The sequence below is a fragment of the Pristiophorus japonicus genome, unplaced genomic scaffold, assembly GCF_044704955.1.
Source record: "Pristiophorus japonicus isolate sPriJap1 unplaced genomic scaffold, sPriJap1.hap1 HAP1_SCAFFOLD_42, whole genome shotgun sequence".
Taxonomy (NCBI): domain Eukaryota; kingdom Metazoa; phylum Chordata; class Chondrichthyes; family Pristiophoridae; genus Pristiophorus; species Pristiophorus japonicus.
Genome location: NW_027254090.1, coordinates 1,941,960 through 1,963,451, shown reverse-complemented (window position 1 = coordinate 1,963,451; position 21,492 = coordinate 1,941,960). Strand labels below are relative to the sequence as shown.

Below are 21,492 nucleotides of genomic sequence, written 5' to 3'. Positions count from 1 at the left end.
GCGAGTACTATATCACGTGGGCACTTTGGGAATAAGTAAAGTTGAACCAGGTTTACAGTAGAGTGAGTTTACAGTAACAAGTCTGTCGATTCATTCTATACATTGCACAAAACACAGGACAAATGATTGAAGTATGGAGTGTCCCTGAGTTAGCATTTGTTTGATTGTGCAAAAGAAGGTGAGGGGTTAATTCATGATGCTTTCCCATGAAAGCAAGACAAAAGGTTAAGAAAAAAACCACACGGTGACTGTCCGGTGAGCGCTGCTTGCGATACCTGGTGGGAATGGACGGTAATTTTAAAGCCCCTTGTATTGCAGAACCTTCATATAGACGAACATCTCCAGCTTACTGTGTAGGCCTCGTGGCGCAACGGTAGCGCGTCTGACTCCAGATCAGAAGGTTGCGTGTTCAAATCACGTCGTGGTCACTGTTCTTTTGGATATTGTTCTTCCAGAATTAATATTTCATTTGCTGTTTGAAAATAAACAGACCCTTGCTCCAAGGTCTGTCTCACTGTTTCCCCGGTGTCAGGCAGAGATACGCCTACTGCCCTCAATTATTTCATGTGACAGGACACAAAATTTCAAAATCAATCTGCAGGTGGCCACACACAGCAGAGAGAAGTCAGGATGGCCGTGCGGTCGAAGGTGCTGTGTTCAGTTCAAAATCTATCTTGAAGACAAGGGTCCAAATTCCACTTCTGGTGTTTATTATTTTTAATCATTAAGCAGAAACAAACACCAACTTTGTAAATATTGAACCATTCATGTTAATTATTTCATTTTCTCTAATCTTTAATTGATCAATGTTCAAAATGTTTACGCGGGGTTGCGATGCGGGGAGTTTTCACGTGTTAAACGAATGTGATAACCACTACACTACTGAAACACTGCCGATACTTCAGGAGCTGGTTTTACGAGAATAGAATGACGGTGCTGTATTTAGGAAGGCAGTGAGTGTGGTAGGAATTGATCTCGTGTTTCCCAGACTTTGCACATCGGAACAGGAGCTGACCATTTAGCAGCGAGTGGTTAGGATCAGGAATGCACGGCTTGAGACTTTCTGGCCTCAGGTAAGAAGGTGGTGCTCAGGAATAAGGTGAAAGGTTGAATCTTCTGCACTGACTCTCTTTAACAAACTCCAGCACCAGGTCAGACGGAAATGTTAAGCGAGCAGCTAAACTGCTGAATCCCACTTTGAAGGAGTTGGCCGTGGTGTCAAACAAATGTGTTCCGTTTAATGATAATAATTGTTAGAATTGGAATTCAAGCTGAACACACGTGTAGAGGAGACAGTGACCTGAACACAGCACCTTCGACCACCCGGCCATACTGACTATTCAGCGCTGTGTGTGGCCACCTGCAGGTTGATTTTGAACTTTTGTGTCCTGTCAAATGAAATAAATGAGGGCAGCAGGCGTATCTCTGCCTGACACCGGGGAAACAGTGAGACAGACCTTGGAGCAAGGGTCTGGTTATTGCCAAACAGCAAAGGAAATATTAATTCTGGAAGAACAATATCCAAAAGAGCAATACCCCAACATGATTTCAACGCACAACCTGTTGATCTGGAGTCAGACACACTACCGTTACACGACGCGGCCTACACAGTGACCTGGAGATGTTCGTCTATATGAAGGTTCTGCAATACAAGGGGCTTTAAAATCCCCGCCCATTCCCAACACGGATCAAAAGCAGCGCTCAGCTGACAGTCACCGGATGGTTTGTTCGAAAACTTTTTTCTTGCTTTCACGGGAAACCATCATTAATTAACCCCTCACCTTCTTTACACAATCAAACAAATGCTAACTCAGGGACACTCCATACTTCAATCATTTGACCTGTGCTTTGGGGAGCGGGCAGGGAAGTGGACCTGAGCCCATTATCAGATCAGCCATGATTGTATTAAATGGTGGAGCAGGCTCGAGGGGACGTATGGCCCACTCCTGCTCCTATTTCTCATGATTTTATGTTCTTATGCATGTTAATCCATTTTAGGCACTGTATTTTAGCTTTCTGGTTGAAAGTGTTCATTGCCGATGACACCACGAATCTGGGGAAACTTTTATCAAATTTATCAGCACCGATTATTCCTACCGTGCACACAAAATACAATCAGTAGTGAAGATAAAATCCCACCGTGTGTATTTTCAGATTCAACGCAGTAGCATTTCAAATAAAGTGAAAGAATTTTATACTGAAAAGATTTGCAAGTGTTACTTGTATTTGTGTCTTTAATTAAACTTTGTGGCGCCTGACTCCCGTTCATGCCACTGCTGAATAAGAAAGGAGGATTTGACATTGACCAGACTGCACTGCCCCTGATATTTGTCAGCTCAGCCTTTATATTCAGTGGTTTCTCGCCCTTTGATGGGCTGCAGTGTGGCGGATATCACGTTGGCCTCACACGCAAAAGGTCCCCGGTGGAACAGTTTTCTCTCAGACAAACTTATCTATTTATTGGTGAAATAAAGAGCAATTAATGAATAAGGGAGCCCTTTTGCCAGGAGAATAAATAGCAAATAAAAACAGCAAATGCTGGAAATCTCAGCAGGTCAGGCAGCATTTGCAGGGAGACGAGACTCGCCTCTGATTGTTCATCCACAGCACGTTTAAACATAATGTTTCTGCCTTGGATTGAACCAGAGATCCTTCGCGTGTAAAGCAAACGTGATAACCACTACACTACAGAAACCTCTTGTACAACGGCCCCACAGCGTGGTGCTGACCAGTGAGCTCCCTCTGTGCAGATCGGGAATGTGTTGGCTCTCCTGAAACAAATTCTGCCCCACACTGAAAGTTTTCAATCCTTCTCCTCCCCTGCCCTTTACAGAAATGTCACGGATCACCCAGCCACCGTGTTCATTTCCACATCCTCACAGTGGGGCCACAGAGGCTCCTCCCTTCTCCCCGCGATCAGCGAACTCACCCAGTTTACAAAATTAAACCACAAACACGTGCCCGGCAAAGTGCAGGAGGAGCCAGATAGTCTGTAATCTCGGTCTATCACAGAGAGTATTGGTATTCATGGTGATTACAGCAATTATTAAGCGTTTCACAGACCTCAATTATTTTTCTGCGATGAATTGATCGAGGATTGAAACCAGGTTAGTGCGCCGGGTCTTAACCCCTCGACCACCAGGGAACAGTTACGATACATGTCGAACCAGGTTAGTGCACCGGATCTTCACCCCTCGACCACCAGGGAACAGTTACGATGCATGTCGATATATTTATATATATTTATATATGAACCAAAATGTCAATGGCTACCAACCTAGACCTCGTGGCGCCCATGGTAGTGCGTCCAACTTTGAGTGAGAGAAACGGTTCCACAGTGACACCTGTCATGTGTTCGACATGGTTACTGCTTGTACTATTACAAGGTGTGCCACCAGAGGGCACTGCAGTGGGAGACTTGTAGCTTACCTGCACAGGTGTGCCTGGCCTAGTATAAAAGGCAGGCCACCAGGTGTGATCCTCACTCTATGGTTATCAATAAAGGACTCAGGTCACTACAGTTAAAGAACGACACATTGTCTCGTGGAGTCATTATCAGAGCATTTGAAGGTATAACAAGGGAGCCAAAAGCCTCAGAAACTGGAAATACTACCAAAGCGTCGAAGTCATGCTGTAGGTGCCTGGGACAACACATTGCTCAAAGTTCTCCACACGTGAAGGCAGAGTGTTTCTTCGACAGAAAGACTGGGCATCTTGCGAAGGCATGCCGACTGAAGGGTAAACCTATTTTTAAGGCTATGAGTCCAGCGTTCAAAGCTATGAGTAGAAATCCCAAGAGACTACATAGTATGGAAGACCAACAACAGGATGAGGAGATGTTAGAGTTACACATCATCAGGAGCACTAGTTTAAAGGACAGTGATTCAGAAAGCATCAAAATCCACATAGATGTTGCTGGATTCAAGATACCAATGGAAATTGACACGGGTGCATCCGTGAGTGTCATACCGGAGTCACTGTACCGCGACAAATTACGTGATTTCCAACTGGAGAAACCCAAGATAGAGCAGCGAGGCTACTCGGGAGAGTAAATCCCTGTGGTTGGTCATATCACTGCACCGATCAGTGAAATATAAAGAATAATTTCAGAACTTGACCCGAATAGTAGTGAAAAGAGACAAGTCTGCCTTACAAGGAAGAAATTGATTAAGCTCACTGAAGCTGGATTGTAGTCAGATTTTCTGTGTGGAAGCGAGATTTTCATCAACGGATGAGGTTATCAAGAAGTATCCAAAGGTGTTCTGCGAAACGGACAGTCCGATCCATGGCTTCAAGGCGAGTGTCAGGGTACAGAAGGACGATAGATTGGTTTACTACAAGCCCCGTTCCGTACCATATGCACTCAAGGAGAAAGTTGAGCATTAACTCAAAAAACTAGAAGGTGTTAAACGTTACACTGCGGAAACATCTCCACTTTCAGCACAAGATTAACAAAATTAAACCCAATGAGATCGGTAGAAAAGTTCCTCACATGCTCAGGGCAAAATAAATAATTGTCGTTCTACAAAAGAATGAACAAATTTCAGCACCAGGTCAGAATGAAATGTTCAGCGAGCAGGTGGACTGCTGAATCGCAATTTTAAGGAGTTGGTGGTGACAAAGCAAATGGGTTCTGCCGAATGATTCAATATAAGAAATGTCTGCAATAGGATTCGCACACTATCTATAGTGACCAGAACACATCAGCATGACCACTCGGCCATCATAACTATTCACTGCTGTGTGTGTCCACCTGCAGGTTGATTTTGAACTTTTGTGTCCTGTCACATGAAATCAATCAGGGCAGCAGGCAGATCTCTGCCTGACACCGGGGAAAGAGTGAGACAGACCTTGGAGCAAGGGTCTGGTTATTGTCAAACAGCAAATGAAATATTAATTCTGGAAGAATAACATTGAAACGAAATGTGATCCTGACACCCAGAAACAAGTGCTAAGGCAAAAGGTTAAATGCTGCATCCCTTCCTGTAAAAGATTCCTTTCACAAACATTTCTCTGAACAAAACGTCACAAAACAAAAATGTTCCTTTCAAAGTCATTAAACTCCCGAATTTCCACGCCCCGCGACTCTCCTGAATCAGATGCCTCAAGTTTTGCCGACTCCATCCATATCCCTTTGCTCCAAGGTCTGTCTCCCTGTTTCCCCGGTGTCAGGCAGAGATCCGCCTGCTGCCCTCATTTATTTCACTCTCTAATATTCCAACAGCAGCCATGGTTGTGTGAAGGTTTGTATTCTGTTAATCGTCGTCAATTGTTGTGAAAAGTAGAACACCAGGAGGCTGAGTAATGTGAGCTAAATTTAGTGTGATCTTAGTCTTCTTTATTACAACTCCAGAGTGCCTGAACAACATGGCAGCCAACCTTTTTCCTGGCACTGCAGGTGTGGGCAGGTGACCATTCGGACTCCAACAGTCACGCCCTCTGGTGGCAAGTATGACATAGTTACATACTTCACATAATTTTTATCGTTAAGAAGTTATAATTCCAATGAATTCCTGAATCATCAGAAAGGAGCCTGGTTTGTAGGACAAGGCTACATATCAGGAAGGAGCGTAGTTAGATGACAAGGGAAGTGATACTCTGATGATAAGTATGGAGAATAAAAAGAGTAAATACTGGAAACACTGAGCAGGCCAGGCAGCATCTGTGGAGAGAGAAACAGAGTTAACGTTTCAGGTTAATGACCTTCCATCAGAAGTTGGGCAGTTGCGTTAGCTAATACTATTAAAAGTTTCAATTGTCACGAAGCAGGGGTAAGGAAAATATATAAAATGTGGCATTTGGAACAGATAGTTCAGAATCCGATTAATGTTTGATCAATTTGTACACCGAGCTGAAAACCTCAACGTGTTTGAGTTCTTAGGCTAATATTCGCAAGGTTTGGTTGTAAGTACTATTAAGTATATGTTTCTTTATTGTCTGCTTAATAACTCTGGCATTTAATGTTGCGGACCCTATTCCTGCACTGCGTGTGTTCCAGCTCTGTTTGGAGCACCGATCCCTTCAATCCGTCGCTTACAGGGACAGTTGGATTCACCGTTTCTTTGTTTGGTGAAATTTAAAAGATTGAAAGCGGCGCACATCAACCTGGTCACCTACTCACTAACCGCTACACGCTGGTCCCGTGAGATGGATGCACAGTTACTGTTACAAGCTTGAACGCAGGTACAAGCAGAACTCATTCATAGAAAGTCCAAGTCCCTGAGGCACCTGATTTTTTGCACCAAACTCCTTCGCAACGAGTTGCGGTTCGTGTGGGGTGATTTGGGCACATCTTTCCCCACACGACAACACTTCAAACACAACTCAACGGATGCAAAGCGCTTTGGGGCGTCATGAGTTCCTGAAAGGTGTTGTAGAAATGCAAGTCATTCTTTGCAAAAGTTTGATGCAATTTCAAAATTCTTGGATAAACTGAGGGCTCGTCCGGGATTTGAACCCGGGACTTCTCGCAAATTTCAAGCAATAACCCCGAAGCGAGAATCATACCCCTAGACCAACGAGCCAACTGCTCAACGAACGTGGAGATAAGGTGCAACCATTATTGAAACATTTTTAGTGTGTTGCTATTCTTGATCGGAGGAGCACATGAGATGGAATCTGTGACTTTGCTTTTTCGACCTGTCTTCTGAAGCACCGCACGGTCCAACTCCGAAAGTCAATGAGCTGTTGGGACGTTAGTGTATCCAGGCTGTGGGTGGTCACCCCGAGCGCAGCAGAGGGGTTTCTGCATTAGTTCTAGGTTCGGACAGTATCTTTCCCCTTCTCTCTTCCTCTTGTCTTTAACCCTGTGCTTTGGTTTCTCTATTTATTCCCCTGTCTCGGTTTCTAGTGTTTAAAAGGGAACAAAAGATGAAATGGGTCTCACTGTGGAACAATTTCTCTCACTCAAAGTTAGACACACTACCGTGGGCAGCACGAGGTCTTGGTAGGTAGCCGTTGATATTCAGGGTCACATATAAATATATATAAATATATCGACATGTATCGTAATAGTTCCCTGGTGGTCGAGCGGTTAAGACCTGGCGGACTAACCTGGTTTCAATCCTCGATCAATTCATCGCATAAAAATAATTGAGGTCTGTGAGACGATTAATAATTGCTGTAACCACCATGAATACCAATATTTCTGTGATAGACCGAGCTTACAGACTATCTGACTTCTCCTGTCCATTTCCGGGCATGTATTCCGGGTTTAATTTTGTAAACTGGGTGAGTTCGCTGATCGCGGATAGAAAGGTCGGAGCCTCTGTGGCCCCACTGTGAGGATGTGGAAGTGAACACTGTGGCTGGGTGATCCCTGACATTTCTGTAAAGGGCAGCGGAGGAGAAGGATTGAGAACATTCAATGCAGGACAGAAGTTGTTTTAGGTGAGCCAACACACAATGCCGATCAGCACAGACGGAGCTCACTGGTCACCTCCCCTCTGTTGGGGTTATTGTAGCAGAGGTTTCTGTAGTGTCGTGGTTATCACGGTTGCTTTACACGGGGCAGGTCCCTGATTCAATCCCGAGTTTAGTCTCCTGGCAAATGCTGCCTGACCTGCTGAGATTTCCAGCATTTGCTATTTTTCTCCTGGGCTCCCTTATTCCTTAATTGCTCTTTATTTCACTTCAACAAATAGATAACTTTGACTGAGAGAAAACGGATCCACCGGGGACCTTTTGCGTGTGAGGCCAACGTGATATCCGCTGCACTGCAGCCCATCAAAACGTGAGAAACCACTGAATACAAAGGATGAGCTGGTCAACGTCAAACCCTCCTTTCTTATTCAGCAGTGGCATGAACGGGAGTCAGACGCCACAAAGTTTAATTAAAGACAAAAATACAAGTAACACTTGCAAATTTTTCAGTGTAAAATTCTTTCACTTTATTTGAAATCCGACAGCATTGAATCTGAAAATACGCACGGTGGGATTTTATCTTTACTGCTGATTTTATTTTCTGTGCACGATAGGAAAAACCGGTGCTGCTAAATTTGATAAAAGTTTCTCCAGATCCCTGAAGACTTTGAACCAGAAAGCTAAAATACAGTGAGTAAAATGGGATATGATTTTCGAGTTGAGATGCAAAGCACAGGCCAAATGATTGAAGTATGGAATGTACCTGAGTTAGCATTTGTTTGATTGTGCAAAAGTAGGTGAGGGGTTAATTAATGATGGTTTCCAGTGAAAGCAAGAGAAAAGTTTTCGAATAAACCATACGGTGACTGTCCGGTGAGCGCTGTTTGTGATACCTGGTGGGAATGGACGGGGATTTTCAAGCCCCCTGTATTGCAGAACCTTCATTTAGACAAAAATCTCCAGTTCACTGTGTAGGTCTCATGCTGCAACGGTAGTGTGTCTGAATCTTGATCAGAAGGTTGCGTATTCAAATCACGTTAGGATCAGTGTTTTTTTTGATATTTTTCTTCCAGAATTAACATTTCATTTGCTGTTTGACAATAACCAGACCCTTGCTCCAAGGTCTGTCTCACTGTTTCCCCGGTGTCAGGCAGAGATACACCTGCTGCCCTCAATTATTTCATGTCACAGGACACAAAATTTCAAATCAATCTGCAGGTGGCCACACACAGCAGTGAGTAGCCAGGATGGCCGAGCGGTCGAAGGTGCTATGTTCAGTTCAAAATCTATCTTGAAGACAAGGGTCCAAATGCCACTTCTGGTGTTCATTATTTTTAATCTTTAAGCAGAAACAAAAACCAACTTTGTTAATATTGAACCATTAATGTCAATTATTTCATTTTTTCTAATCTTTAATTGATCAATGATCACGGCCGGTTGCGATACGGGGGTTTGTCACGTGTTAAGCGAATGTGATAACCACTACACTACGTAAACACTGCAATTAACACAATGCGAGGAACATAATCAGCGCTTTAATCTACACAGCTGGCCGATACTTCAGGAGCTGGTTTTACGAGAATAGAATGACGCTGCTATATTTAGGAAGGCTGTGAGTGTGGTAGGAATTGATCTCGTGTTTCCCAGACTTTACACATCGGAACAGGAGCTGGCCATTTAGCAGCGAGTGGTTAGGATCAGGAATGTACGGCTTGAGACTTTCTGGCCCGAGGTATGAAGGTGGTGCTCAGGAATAAGGTGAAAGGTTGAATCTTCTGCACTGACTCTCTTTAACAAACTCCAGCACCAGGTCAGACGGAAATGTTAAGCGAGCAACTGAACAGCTGAATCCCACTTTGAAAGAGTTGGCCATGGTGTCAAACAAATGTGTTCCGTTTAATGATAATTATTGTTAGAATTGGAATTCAAGCTGAACACACGTGTCGAGGTGACAGTGACCTGAACACAGCACCTTCGACAGCCCGGCCATCCTGACTATTCAGCGCTGTGTGTGGCCACCTGCAGGTTGATTTTGAACTCTTGTGTCCTGTCACATGAAATAAATGAGGGCTGCAGGCGTATCTCTGCCTGAAACCGGGGAAACAGTGAGACAGACCTTGGAGCAATGGTCTGGTTATTGCCAAACAGCAAAGGAAATATTAATTCTGGAAGAACAATATCCAAAAGAGCAATACCCCAACATGATTTCAACACACAACCTGTTGATCTGGAGTCAGACACACTACCGTTGCACCACGAGGCCTACACAGTGAGCGGGAGATGTTCATCTGTATGAAGGTTCTGCAATAGAAGGGGCTTTAAAATCCCTGCCCATTCCCACCAGGTATCAAAAGCAGCGCTCAGCTGACAGTCACCGGATGGTTTGTTCGAAAACTTTTCTCTTGCTTTCACGGGAAACCATCATTAATTAACCCCTCACCTTCTTTACACAATCAAACAAATGCTAACTCAAGGACACTCCATACTTCAATCATTTGGCCTGTGCTTTGGGGAGCGGGCAGGGAAATGGACCTGAGTCCATTATCAAATGAGCCATGATTGTATTAAATGGTGGAGCAGGCTCGAGGGGCCGTATGGCCCACTCCTGCTCCTATTTCTCATGATCTTATGTTCTTATGCATGTTAACCCATTTTACTCAATGTATTTTCGCTTTCTGTTTGAAAGTGTTCATTGCCGATGACACCACGAATCTGGGGCAACTTTTATCAAATTTATCAGCACCGAGTATTCCTACCGTGCACACAAAATACAATCAGTAGTGAAGATAAAATCCCACCGTGTGTATTTTCAGATTCAACGCAGCAGCATTTCAAATAAAGTGAAAGAATTTTACACTGAAAAGATTTGCGAGTGTTACTTGTATTTGTGACTTTAATTAAACGTTGTGGCGTCTGACTCCCGTTCATGCCACTGCTGAATAAGAAAGGAGGGTTTGACATTGACCAGACTGCACTGCCCCTGATATTTGTCAGCTCAGCCTTTATATTTAGTGGTTTCTCGCCCTTTGATGGGCTGCAGTGTAGCGGATATCACGTTGGCCTCACACGCAAAAGGTCCCCGGTGGATCCACTTTCTCTCACTCAAAGTTATCGATTTATTGGTGAAATAAAGAGCAAATAATGAATAAGGGAGCCCTTTTGCCAGTAGAATTAATAGCAAATAAAAACAGCAAATGCTGGAAATCTCTGCAGGCCAGGCAGCATTTGCAGCAAGACGAAACTCGCCTCCGATTGTTCATCCACAGCAAGTTTAAATATAATGTTTCTGCCTGGGATTGAACCAGGGACTTTTCACGTGTAAAGCAAACGTGATAACCACTACACTACAGAAACCTCTTGTACAACAGCCCCCACAGCGAGGAGCTGACCAGTGAACTCCCTCTGTGCTGATCGGGAATGTGTTGGCTCACCTGAAGCAACTTCTGTCCCACACTGAATGTTCTCAATCCTTCTCCTCCGCTGCCCTTTACAGAAATGTCATGGATCAGCCAGCCACCGTGTTCACTTCCACATCCTCACAGTGGGGCCATAGAAGCTCCGACCGTCTCCCCGCGATCAGCGAACTCACCCAGTTTACAAACTTAAACCCCAAACACGTGCCCGGCCAAGTGCAGGAGAAGCCAGATAGTCTGCAAGCTCGGTCTATCATAGAAAGTATTGGTATTAATTGAAAGGATTGAAACCAGGTTAGTGCGCCGGGTCTTAAACCCTCGACCACCAGGGAACAGCTACGATACATGTCAAACCAGGTTAGTGCACCGGTTCTTAACCCCTCGACCACCAGGGAATAGTTACGATGCATGTCGATATATTTATATATATTTATATATGAACCTGAAGGTCAATGGCTACCTACCTAGACCTCGTGGCGCCCACGGTAGTGCGTCTAACTTTGAGTGAGAGAAACGGTTCCACAGTGACACCTGTCATGTGTTCTACATGGTTACAGCTTGTACTATTACATGGTGTGCCACCAGAGGGCACTGCAGTGGGAGACTTGTAGCTTACCTGCACAGGTGTGCCTGGCCTAGTATAAAAGGCAGGCCACCAATAAAGTTTATCAATAAATGACTCAGGTCACTGCAGTTAAAGAACGACACATTGTCTCGTGGAGTCATTATCAGAGCATTTGAAGGTATTACAAGGGAGCCCAAAGGCTCAGAAACTGGAAATTCTAACAGAGCGTCGAAGTCATGCTGTAGGTGCCTGGGACAACACATTGCTCAAAGTTGTCCACACGTGAAGACAGAGTGTTTCTTCGACAGAAAGACTGGGCATCTTACGAAGGCATGCCGCCTGAAGGGTAAACCTGTTGTTAAAGCTATGAGTCCAGCGTTCAAAGCTCTGAGTCCAAATCCCAAGAGACTTCATAGTATGGAAGACCAACATCAGGTGAGGAGATGTTAGAGTTACACATCATCAGGAGCACGAGTTAACGGACAGTGATTCGGAAAGCATCAAAATCCACATAGATGTTGCTGGATTCAAGATACCAATGGAAATTGACACGGGTGCATCCGTGAGTGTAATACCGGAGTCACTGTATCGCGACAAATTGCGTGATTTCCAACTGGAGAAACCCAAGATAGAGCTGCCAGGCTACTCGGGAGAGTAAATTCCTGTGGTTGGTCATATCACTGTACCAATCGGTGAAATATAAAGATTAATTTCAGAACTTGCCTCGAATAGTAGTGAAAAGAGACAAGTCTGCCTTACAAGGAAGAAATTGATTAAGCTCACTGAAGCTGGATTGTAGTCAGATTTTCTGTGTGGAAGCGAGATTTTCATCAACGGATGAGGTTGTCAAGAAGTATCCAAAGGTGTTCTGCGAAACGTTCTCTCTTCCTGTTGTCTATAACCCTGTGCTTTGGTTTCTCTATTTATTCCCGTGTCTCAGTTTCTATTGTTTAAAAGGGAACAAAAGATGAAATGGGTTTCACTGTGGAACAATTTCTCTCACTCAAAGTTAGACACACTACCGTGGGCAGCACGAGGTCTAGGTAGGTAGCCGTTGAAATTCAGGTTCACATATAAATATATATAAATATATCGACATGTATCGTAACTGTTCACTGGTGGTTGAGCGGTTAAGACTCGGCGGACTAACCTGGTTTCAATTATCAATCAATTCATCGCATAAAAATAATTGAGATCTGTGAGACGATTAATAATTGCTGTAACCACCATGAATACAAATACTTTCTGTGATAGACCGAGTTTACAGACTATCTGGCTTCTCCTGCCCTTTGCCGAGCACGTATTCGGGTTTAATTTTGTAAACTGGGTGAGTTCGCTGATCGCGGATAGAAAGGTAGGAGCATCTGTGGCCCCACTGTGAGGATGTGGAAGTGAACACGGTGGCTGGATGATCCCTGACATTTCTGTAAAGGGCAGCGGAGGAGAAGGATTGAGAACTTTCAGTGTGGGACAGAAGTTGTTTCAGGTGAGCCGACACACAATGCCGATCAGCACAGAGGAAGCTCACTGGTCACCTCCCCTCTGTTGGGGTTATTGTACCAGAGGTTTCTGCAGTGTAGTGGTTATCACGTTTGCTTTACACGGGAAAAGTCTCTGGTTTAATCCCGTGTTTAGTCTCCTGGCAAATGCTGCCTGATCTGCTGAGATTTCCAGCATTTTCTATTTATTCTCCTGGTAAAAGGGCTCCCTTATTCCTTAATTGCACTTTATTTCACTTCAATAAATAGATAACTTTGACTGAGAGAAAACGGATCCACCGGGGACCTTTTGCGTGAGAGGCCAACGTGATATCCGCTGTACTGCAGCCCACCAAAGGGTGAGAAACCAGCGAATATAAAGGATGAGCTGGTCATCGTCAAACCCTCCTTTCTTATTCAGCAGTGGCATGAACGGGAGTCAGACGCCACAAAGTTTAATTAAAGACACAAATACAAGTAACACTTGCAAATCTTTTCAGTGTAAAATTCTTTCACTTTATTTGAAATCCGACAGCATTGAATCTGAAAATACGCACGGAGGGATTTTATCTTCACGACTGATTTTATTTTGTGTGCATGATAGGAAAAACCGGTGCTGCTAAATTTGATAAAAGTTGCCCCAGATCCCTGAAGACTTTGAACCAGAAAGCTAAAATACAGTGAGTAAAATGGGATATGGCTTTCGAGTTAAGATGTAAAGCACAGGCCAAATGATTGAAGTATGGAATGTCCCTGAGTTAGCATTTGTCTGATTGTGCAAAAGAAGGTGAGGGGTTAATTAATGATGGTTTCCCGTGAAAGCAAGAGAAAGGTTTTCGAGCAAACCATTCGGTGACTGTCCGGTGAGCGCTGTTTGTGATACCTGGTGGGAATGGGCGGGGATGTTAAAGCCCCTTGTATTGCAGAACCTTCATATAGACGAACATCTCCAGATCACTGTGTAGGTCTCATGGTGCAACGGTAGTGTGTCTGATTCCAAATTAGAAGGTTGCGTTTTCAAATCACGTTAGGGTCAGTGTTTTTTTGGATATTTTTCTTCCAGAATTAATATTTCATTTGCTGTTTGACAATAACCAGAACCTTGCTGTAATGTCTGTCTCACTGTTTCCCCGGTGTCAGGCAGAGATACGCCTGCTGCCCTTATTTATTTCATGTGACAGGACACAAATGTTCAAAATCAACCTGCAGGTGGCCACACAAAGCACTGCATAGTCAGGATGGCCGAGCGGTCTAAGGTGCTGTGTTCAATTTGCAGTTTTCTCTGAAGGTGAGGGTTCGAATCCCACTTGTGCCTTTTCTGATCTTTAAGCGGAACCCATTTGTTTTGTCATCACCAACTCCTTAAAAGTGCAATTCAGCAGTCCACGTGCTCGCTTAACATTTCCGTCTGACCTCGTGCTGAAGTTTGTTCATTCTTTTGTGGACCATCAATCAGATATTTTGCCCTGAGCATGTGAGGAACTTTTATCCCGATCTCATTGGGTTTAATTTTGGTAATCTGGTGCTGAAAGTGGAGATGTTTCCGAAGTGTAACGGTTAACACGTTCGCCTCACACGCGAAAGCACCTCGGACGGAAATATTTTCTGGAGCTTTATCATGCATGTTCAGAGAAGAGTTTGTTCTCCTGTGAAAGGTCAAGAGATCAAAGGAACGTAAGAGTTAGGAACAGGAGTCAGCTATTCGGCCCATTTTCAAGTTTTCAAGATCTTTCCGCCCGGTTTCGGACCGGGGACCTTTCGTGTGTGAGGCGAATTTGATAACTACTACACTTCGGAAACACTATGATAGAATCTATCACAGGATAAAACCACAGCTCTAACCTACAAAGCTAGCCGATAATCCAGGAACTTGTTTCAAGAGAATAGAATGAGGGTGATATATTTAAGAAGGCTGTAAGTGTGGCCTTCGACATCGTGGAACATTTTCCACGCCTCGGGAACCTACTATCAGCAAGGGCAGACATCGAATACGAGGTTCAACACCGCCTCCAGTGTGCCAGCACAGCCTTCGATCACCTGAGGAGGAGAGTGTTTGAAGACCAGGACCTCAAATCTGGCACCAAGCTTATGGTGTGCAGGGCGGTGGTGATAACTGCCCCGCGGTATGGATCCGAGACATGGACTATATACAGCAGACATCTCAATTCACTGGAGAAATACCACCAGGGCTGTCTCCGCAAGATCCTGCAAATCCCCTGGGAGGACATCGCACCAACATCAGTGTTCTCGATCAGGCCAACATCCCCAGCATTGAAGCACTGACCACACTCGACCAGCTCCGTTGGGCTTGCCACATTGTCCACATGCCCAACACGAGACTCTCTCAGCAAGCGCTCCACTCAGAACTCCGATACGGTAAGCGAGCCCCAGGTGGGCAGAGGAAACGTTTCGGGCACACCCTCAAAGCCTCCCTGATAAAATGCAACATCCCCACCGGCACCTGGGAGTCCTTGTTCCTCGGGTTGAGTTGCCTGTGCTGCATGATCCGTGCCGGATCGATCATCCTCTGCCACGTGGTATGTCACAGCACGTTTGCACATTCACTGGAGGTACGCCATCGTTGTGCAGCCTTTGCACAAGTAGTGCTTGAATCGATATTGATGGGCCCGAGGATTATCTCCGCAGCACCAACACGGTGCTAATAGATGCACATCGATCCCCGATGGCGGACTCTGAGTTATCACAGGTCTTGCAGCCACGGACGTATAGATTCTGCCATATGCAGTTCGGCCTGCTAGCGACATCATTTTATGCACAGTACTTGCCGATGAGCTTCGATGTTGAGAAGATATCTGTTTGGTGTTATCGTCCGTGGCCGTGTATGCCTGGGCGATCGCGATGGCCCTGCTCTGGTCTCGGGTTTCAGCAGCCAGCAGCTTTCGAAGAATGAACTCGTGGCTGATGCCTAGCACGTAAAAGTCCCACAGCATTTGCCCCAATGCAGCTCCAAAATAGCAAAGTCCCGCGAGCTGTCTCAGGTCGGTGAAATAATCCGCCAGGTCCTGGTCCCCGGAGCGATGGTGCGTGTAAAAACGATATCTGGCCATGAGGATACTCTCCTTCGGCTTTAGGTAGTCCCAAACCAGTGTGCACAACGCTGAATATTCCTTCTCCTTTGGTTTTGTCGGTGTGAGCAGATTCTTGATGAGGCTGTATATTTTTGGCCCACAGATGGTAAGGAGAACCGCCCTGTGCTCCGCCACGTTAGTGTCTCCTTCCAGCTCGTTGGCCACAAAGTACAGGTCGAGCTGCTCGACGAAGGCTTCCCAATCATCATCCTCTTTGGATCTCTCTAATATTCAAACAGCAGCCATGGTTGCGTGAAAATTCGAATTCTGTTACTCGTCGCCAATTGTTGTGCAGAGAAGAACTCACCGAGGCTGAGTTCTGTAAGCTAAATTTGGTGTGATCTTAGTCTTCTTCATTACAACTGCAGTGTGCCTGAACTGCATGGCAGCCAACCTTTTATACTGGCCCTGTTCGTGTGGGCAGGTGACCATTAGGACTCCAACAGTCGCGCGCTATGGTGGCAAGTATTACATCGTTACTTACTTCCCATAATTGTTATCATTAAGAAGTTATAATTCCAATGAATGCCTGAATCATCCGAAAGGAGCCTGGTTTGTAGGACAAGGCTACATATCAGGAAGGAGTGTAGTTGGATGACAAGGGAAGTGATATTCTGATTATAAGTTTGGAGAATAAAAAGAGTAAATGCTGGAAACACTGAGCAGGTCAGGGAGCATCTGTGGAGAGAGAAACAGAGTAAACGTTTCAGGTTAATGACCTTCCATCAGAAGTTGGGCACTTGTGTTCGGTAATACTATTAAAAGTTTAAATTGTCACGTAGCAGGGGTAACGAAAAGGTATAAAATGTGCCATTTGGAACGGATAGTTTAGAATCCGATTAATGTTTGATCAATTTGGACACCGAGCTGGGAATTGTAACGTGTTTGAGTTCTTCGGCTAACATTCGCATGGTTTGGCTGTAAGTACTGTTGTTAAGTGTATGTTTAATTATTGTCTGCTTATTAACTTTGACATTTAATGTTGCGGACCCTATTCCTGCACTGTGCGTGTTCCAGCTCTGTTTGGAGCAGCGATCCCTTCAATCCGTCGCTTACAGGGACAGTTGGATTCACCGTTTCTTTGTTTGGTGAAATTTCAAAGATTGAAAGCGGCGCACATCAACCTGGTCACCTACTCACTAACCGCTACACACTGATCCCGTGAGATGGAAGCCCAGTAACTGTTTCAATCTTGAACGCAGGTACAAGCAAAACTCATTTACAGAAAGTCCAAGTCCCTGAGGCACCTGATTATTTGCACCGAACTCCTTCGCAAAGAGTTGCAGTTCGTGTGGGGTGATTTGAGCACATCTTTCCCCACAATACAACACTTCAACACTTCAAACATAACTCAACGGCTACAAAGCGCTTTGGGGCGTCATGAGTTCCTGAAAAGTGTTGAAGAAATGCAAGACCTTCTTTGCAAAAGTTCGATGCAATTTCAAAATTCTTGGGTAAATTGAGGGCTCGTCCAGGATTTGAATCCGGGACCTCTCGCAAATTTCAAGTATCAACCCCGAAAAAATAATCATAACCCTCGACCAACGAGCCAACTGTGCAGCAAATGTGAAGATAAGGTTTTAACCATTATTGGAGCATTTTTAGTGTGTTGCTCTTCTTGATTGGAGGAGCACATGAGACGGAATCAGTGACTTTGCTTTTTCGAGCTGTCCTCTGAAGCACCGCACAGTCCCTCTCCGACAGTCAATGAGTTGTTGGGACGTTAGTGTATCCAGGCTGTGGGTGGTCACCCCGAGCGCAGCAGAGGGGTTTTTGCATTCGTTCTGGGTGGGGACAGTATTTTTCCCTTCTCTCTTCCTCTTGTCTATAACCCTGTCAGTTGGTTTCTCTATTTATTCCCCTGTCTCAGTTTCTAGTGTTTAAAAGTGATCAAAAGATGAGATGGGTGTCACTGTGGAACAATTTCTCTCACTCAAAGTTAGACACACTACCGTTGCACCACGAGGTCTAGGTAGGTAGCCGTTGATATTCAGGGTAATCTATAAATATATATATGTATATCGACATGTATCGCAACTGTTCCCTGGTGATAGAGGGGTTACGATCTGGCGCACTAACCTGGTTTCAATCCTCGATCAATTCATCGCATAAAAATAATTGAGGTCTGTGAGACGATTAATAATTCCTGTAATCACCATAAATACCAATACTGTCATGTATCTCACACTACTGTACATAACTGTACCTTACCATGCCATACATGAATGTAACCAGAGATGACCTGTAACCACAAACTTACCTTACCACCAGGGGTGCATTTGCAGGAGACACTGGATACCTTTCCCAGACAGGTATATAAGGATAGGTCTCAGGCAAGTGTGACATTCGAGAGCTGTGTAATAAAGGTGCAGGTCCAGAGTGAACTTGACTTCAGTATGTGCCTCGTGTGAGTCTGTATTACAGGGTCAGGACTTTTCATTGGCGACGAGTTACGGGATTACAGAATCCACAGAATGGCGACAAACGGCTCAGATGTAAAATACAATGCTGGAGATAATTGGGAGGACTTTATAGAAAGGCTCCAGCAAATCTTTGTAACCAAAGACTGGTTAGGCGACAATAAGGCAGACAAGAGAAGAGCCCATCTCTTGACCAGCTGCGGCTCGAAAACATACGCTTCAATGAAGGACCTGCTGGCACACGAGAAACCAGCAAGCAAGTCGTTTGAAGAATTGATCACACTGGTAAGAGACCACCTGAAGCCAGCAAGCAGCCTACACATGCAAGCTACCTCGGACCCGTGCCAAAGCTCCCCGTGCATCGAGCACAGGCTCAGGAAAACCCCGGGGGAGAGGATATGCCGGTCACTGGGCCTTCCAGCTACACTGAACAAGTGCCCGTTCTGAAACTTTCCAGTGTAATAACTTGCAACTTGAACATCCAACAGTCAGGATGGCCGAGCGGTCTAAGGCGTTGGTTCAGGTCACTGTCTCCTCTGGAGGCGTGGGTTCAAATCCCAATCCTGACATTCAGTGTTTTTAATGACAAACTCATTTGTTTGTACACCACTCTGAAGTGCTTTGGGACATCCATCGAACTTAATAAAATGACGCATTTCAATTAAAAACAGTGATATCAAAGTTACTTCTCAAACCGGGAATCGATCCTGGGTGGCTGTAGCGAATGGAATGGTTTTGTGAAGGATTGAAATGTGCCCTCGAAATATCTCGCACTGCTCATTTAAAAACACGGTTAAAATTTGTTTCAGTGCATAAGAAGGCAGGCTCGAAGGGCCAAATGGCCGAATCCTGCTCCTGGTTTTTGTGTTCTTATACAGAGCACAGAATAAATGATTAAATGATCAACTCTCCCTCAGTTCGCATTTCTTTCATTGTGCAAAAGAAGATTGTGGGTTTATTAATGATGTTTTCCTGTGAAAGCACCAAAAAAGTTTAAGGAAAATAATTCATCCAACGTGGGGTTTGAACTCACAACCCTGAGATTAACAGTCTCAAACTCTACCGACTGAGCTAGTCAGGACTGCATAAGTTGCATCTTCCTGTCACTGATCGCTGCCAGGGATCTGTTGGCTCCGCACCATGGATGTATCTCTAAATTCAAACCTCGAAACTGGTTCTCCATATTTCCAAGCCCCTTGTATTGCAGAACCTTCATTTCGACGAACATTTCCACCGCACTGTTTAGGCCTCGTGGCGCAACGGTAGTGTGTCTGACGGTAAATCCGAAGATTGTGTGTTCCAATCAGGTCGGGGTCACTGTTCTTTCAGACATTTGTTTTCTAGAATTAATATTTCCTTTGCTGTTTGGCAATAACCAGACCCTTGCTCCAAGGTCTCTCTCACTATTTCCCCGGTGTCAGGCAGAGATATGCCTGCTGCCCTCATTTATTTCACATAACAGGACACAAAAGTTCAACATCAACCTGCAGGTGGCCACACACAGCACTGAATAGTCAGGATGGCCTGACTATTATCCCGACCACAGTGAATAACCTCATATTTCCCACATTATACTCCACCTGACAAATTACTGCCCAGCCACTGAGCCTATCGATATCGCTTTGCAGATTGTTTGTGTCCTCCTCACAACTTGCTCTCCCACCGATCTTTGGATCACCTTGGCTACATTACCAACATGCAGAGCACAGAACCAATTATTGACCGACTGACTTTCCCTCAGTTAGCATTTCTTTCATTGTGCAAAAGCAGATTATCGATTCCTTAACGATGTTATACCATGAAAGCAAAATAAAAGTTAAACGAAAATAATTTGCACACTTGAAAGGAATATTTTATTTTGGTGCAGTTCCGGTCAGAGAGATGTTGTGAAAGGAACTTTTTGCAGAGAGAGGGATTGAGTATTGCAGATTGCTGCTGTACATTTCTCTCTGGGCTTGGCATTACCTGCTGGTTTCTGTAGTGTAGCGGTCATCACATTCGCCTCACACACGAAAGGTTCCCGGTTCAAGCCCGGGTGGAAACATTATTTCTGAAACAAAAATTGGTTTTATATGTTCATTGTTCATGTGACAATTGCCTCCTTTCGTGCTGTAAATTTCTCTGATTCCATGGTGAGCAATGAACATTTAAAACCAGTCTCCTAAAATACAGAGTGTGTAAAATCAGAAAAGGAATAAAACTTCATCAATGATTCAAGTTTCACAAATTATTAAAATTAAGTTGTTGAAGTTTCGACTGTCCCTCAGTGATCATGTTAGCATTTATTTCATTCTGCTAAATAATGCTATCGGTTAATACCAGCAAATACAAGCCGCATTTCAAACCCGGAAACAACTCATTCATTATTCACCCTTCCCAGTTCCAGTGCACAGAGGGTTATTCATCCTCAATCCCAGAAACTCAAATCCAACTTCTGACATTCCTATTTTTCTAATTACCAACTCATTTGTTTTGACACCACTCTGAAGTGCTTTGGGTCATCTGTGTAATTTAATTAAATTACTTCACTTTAATTAAAAACGGTGGTAGCAAAATTACTTCTCTAACTGGGAATCGTACCCTGTAGCTGTCGTGATCAGAATGTTTTTGTGAAGCATTTAAATATGCTCTCTAAAAATCTCGCATTCCTAATTTACAAATAGGGTTACCATTTGTTTCAGTGTGAAAGAAGGAGATTGAAAATGACAACAAAAACACCAGGCAGCGACTACATTAAGACAAATTCAAACTTTTCACAAAGTTGGTTTACGAAGTAACGGCTGAGCTAAAGTTGGCACTCACCAGTCCCATCAGAATTTTAAATGTTTCTATGAGATCGCCGCTCATTCTTCTAAATTTCAATGTATAAAGACCCAGTTGATCCAGTCTCTACTCATATGTCAGTCCGGCTTGCCCCTTATCTTTAGACTGTGTTCCCTGGTTCTGGACTTCCCCAACTTCGGGAACATTCTTCCTGCATTGAACCTGTCCCGTCCCATCCAAATTTTAAATGTTTCTATGAGATCCCCTTTCATCCTTCTAAACTCCAGTGAATACAGGCCTAGTTGATCCAGTCTCTCCTCATATGTCAGTCCTGCCATCCCGGGAATCAGTTTGGTGAACCTTCGTTGCACTCCCTCAATAGCAAGAACGTCCTTCCTCAGA

The 21,492-nt window shown here is 44.4% G+C and overlaps 5 non-coding genes across 5 annotated transcripts; 2 read left to right on the top strand and 3 right to left on the bottom strand.

Annotated features, from left to right (window-relative positions):
- Positions 1–356: 356 nt before the first annotated feature.
- trnaw-cca (transfer RNA tryptophan (anticodon CCA)) lies at positions 357–428 on the top strand. Its single transcript has one exon. It is a non-coding gene; the product is annotated as a tRNA-Trp (tRNA).
- A 6,008-nt stretch (positions 429–6,436) lies between these two features.
- Positions 6,437–6,524, bottom strand: trnap-cgg (transfer RNA proline (anticodon CGG)). The gene is given in 2 exon segments: positions 6,437–6,472; positions 6,489–6,524. It is a non-coding gene; the product is annotated as a tRNA-Pro (tRNA).
- A 4,119-nt stretch (positions 6,525–10,643) lies between these two features.
- On the bottom strand, positions 10,644–10,716 carry trnav-uac (transfer RNA valine (anticodon UAC)). Its single transcript has one exon. It is a non-coding gene; the product is annotated as a tRNA-Val (tRNA).
- An 8,617-nt stretch (positions 10,717–19,333) lies between these two features.
- trnan-guu (transfer RNA asparagine (anticodon GUU)) lies at positions 19,334–19,408 on the bottom strand. The gene has a single exon. It is a non-coding gene; the product is annotated as a tRNA-Asn (tRNA).
- Positions 19,409–20,298: 890 nt separating this feature from the next.
- trnav-cac (transfer RNA valine (anticodon CAC)) lies at positions 20,299–20,371 on the top strand. The gene has a single exon. It is a non-coding gene; the product is annotated as a tRNA-Val (tRNA).
- The last annotated feature ends 1,121 nt before the right edge of the window (positions 20,372–21,492 follow it).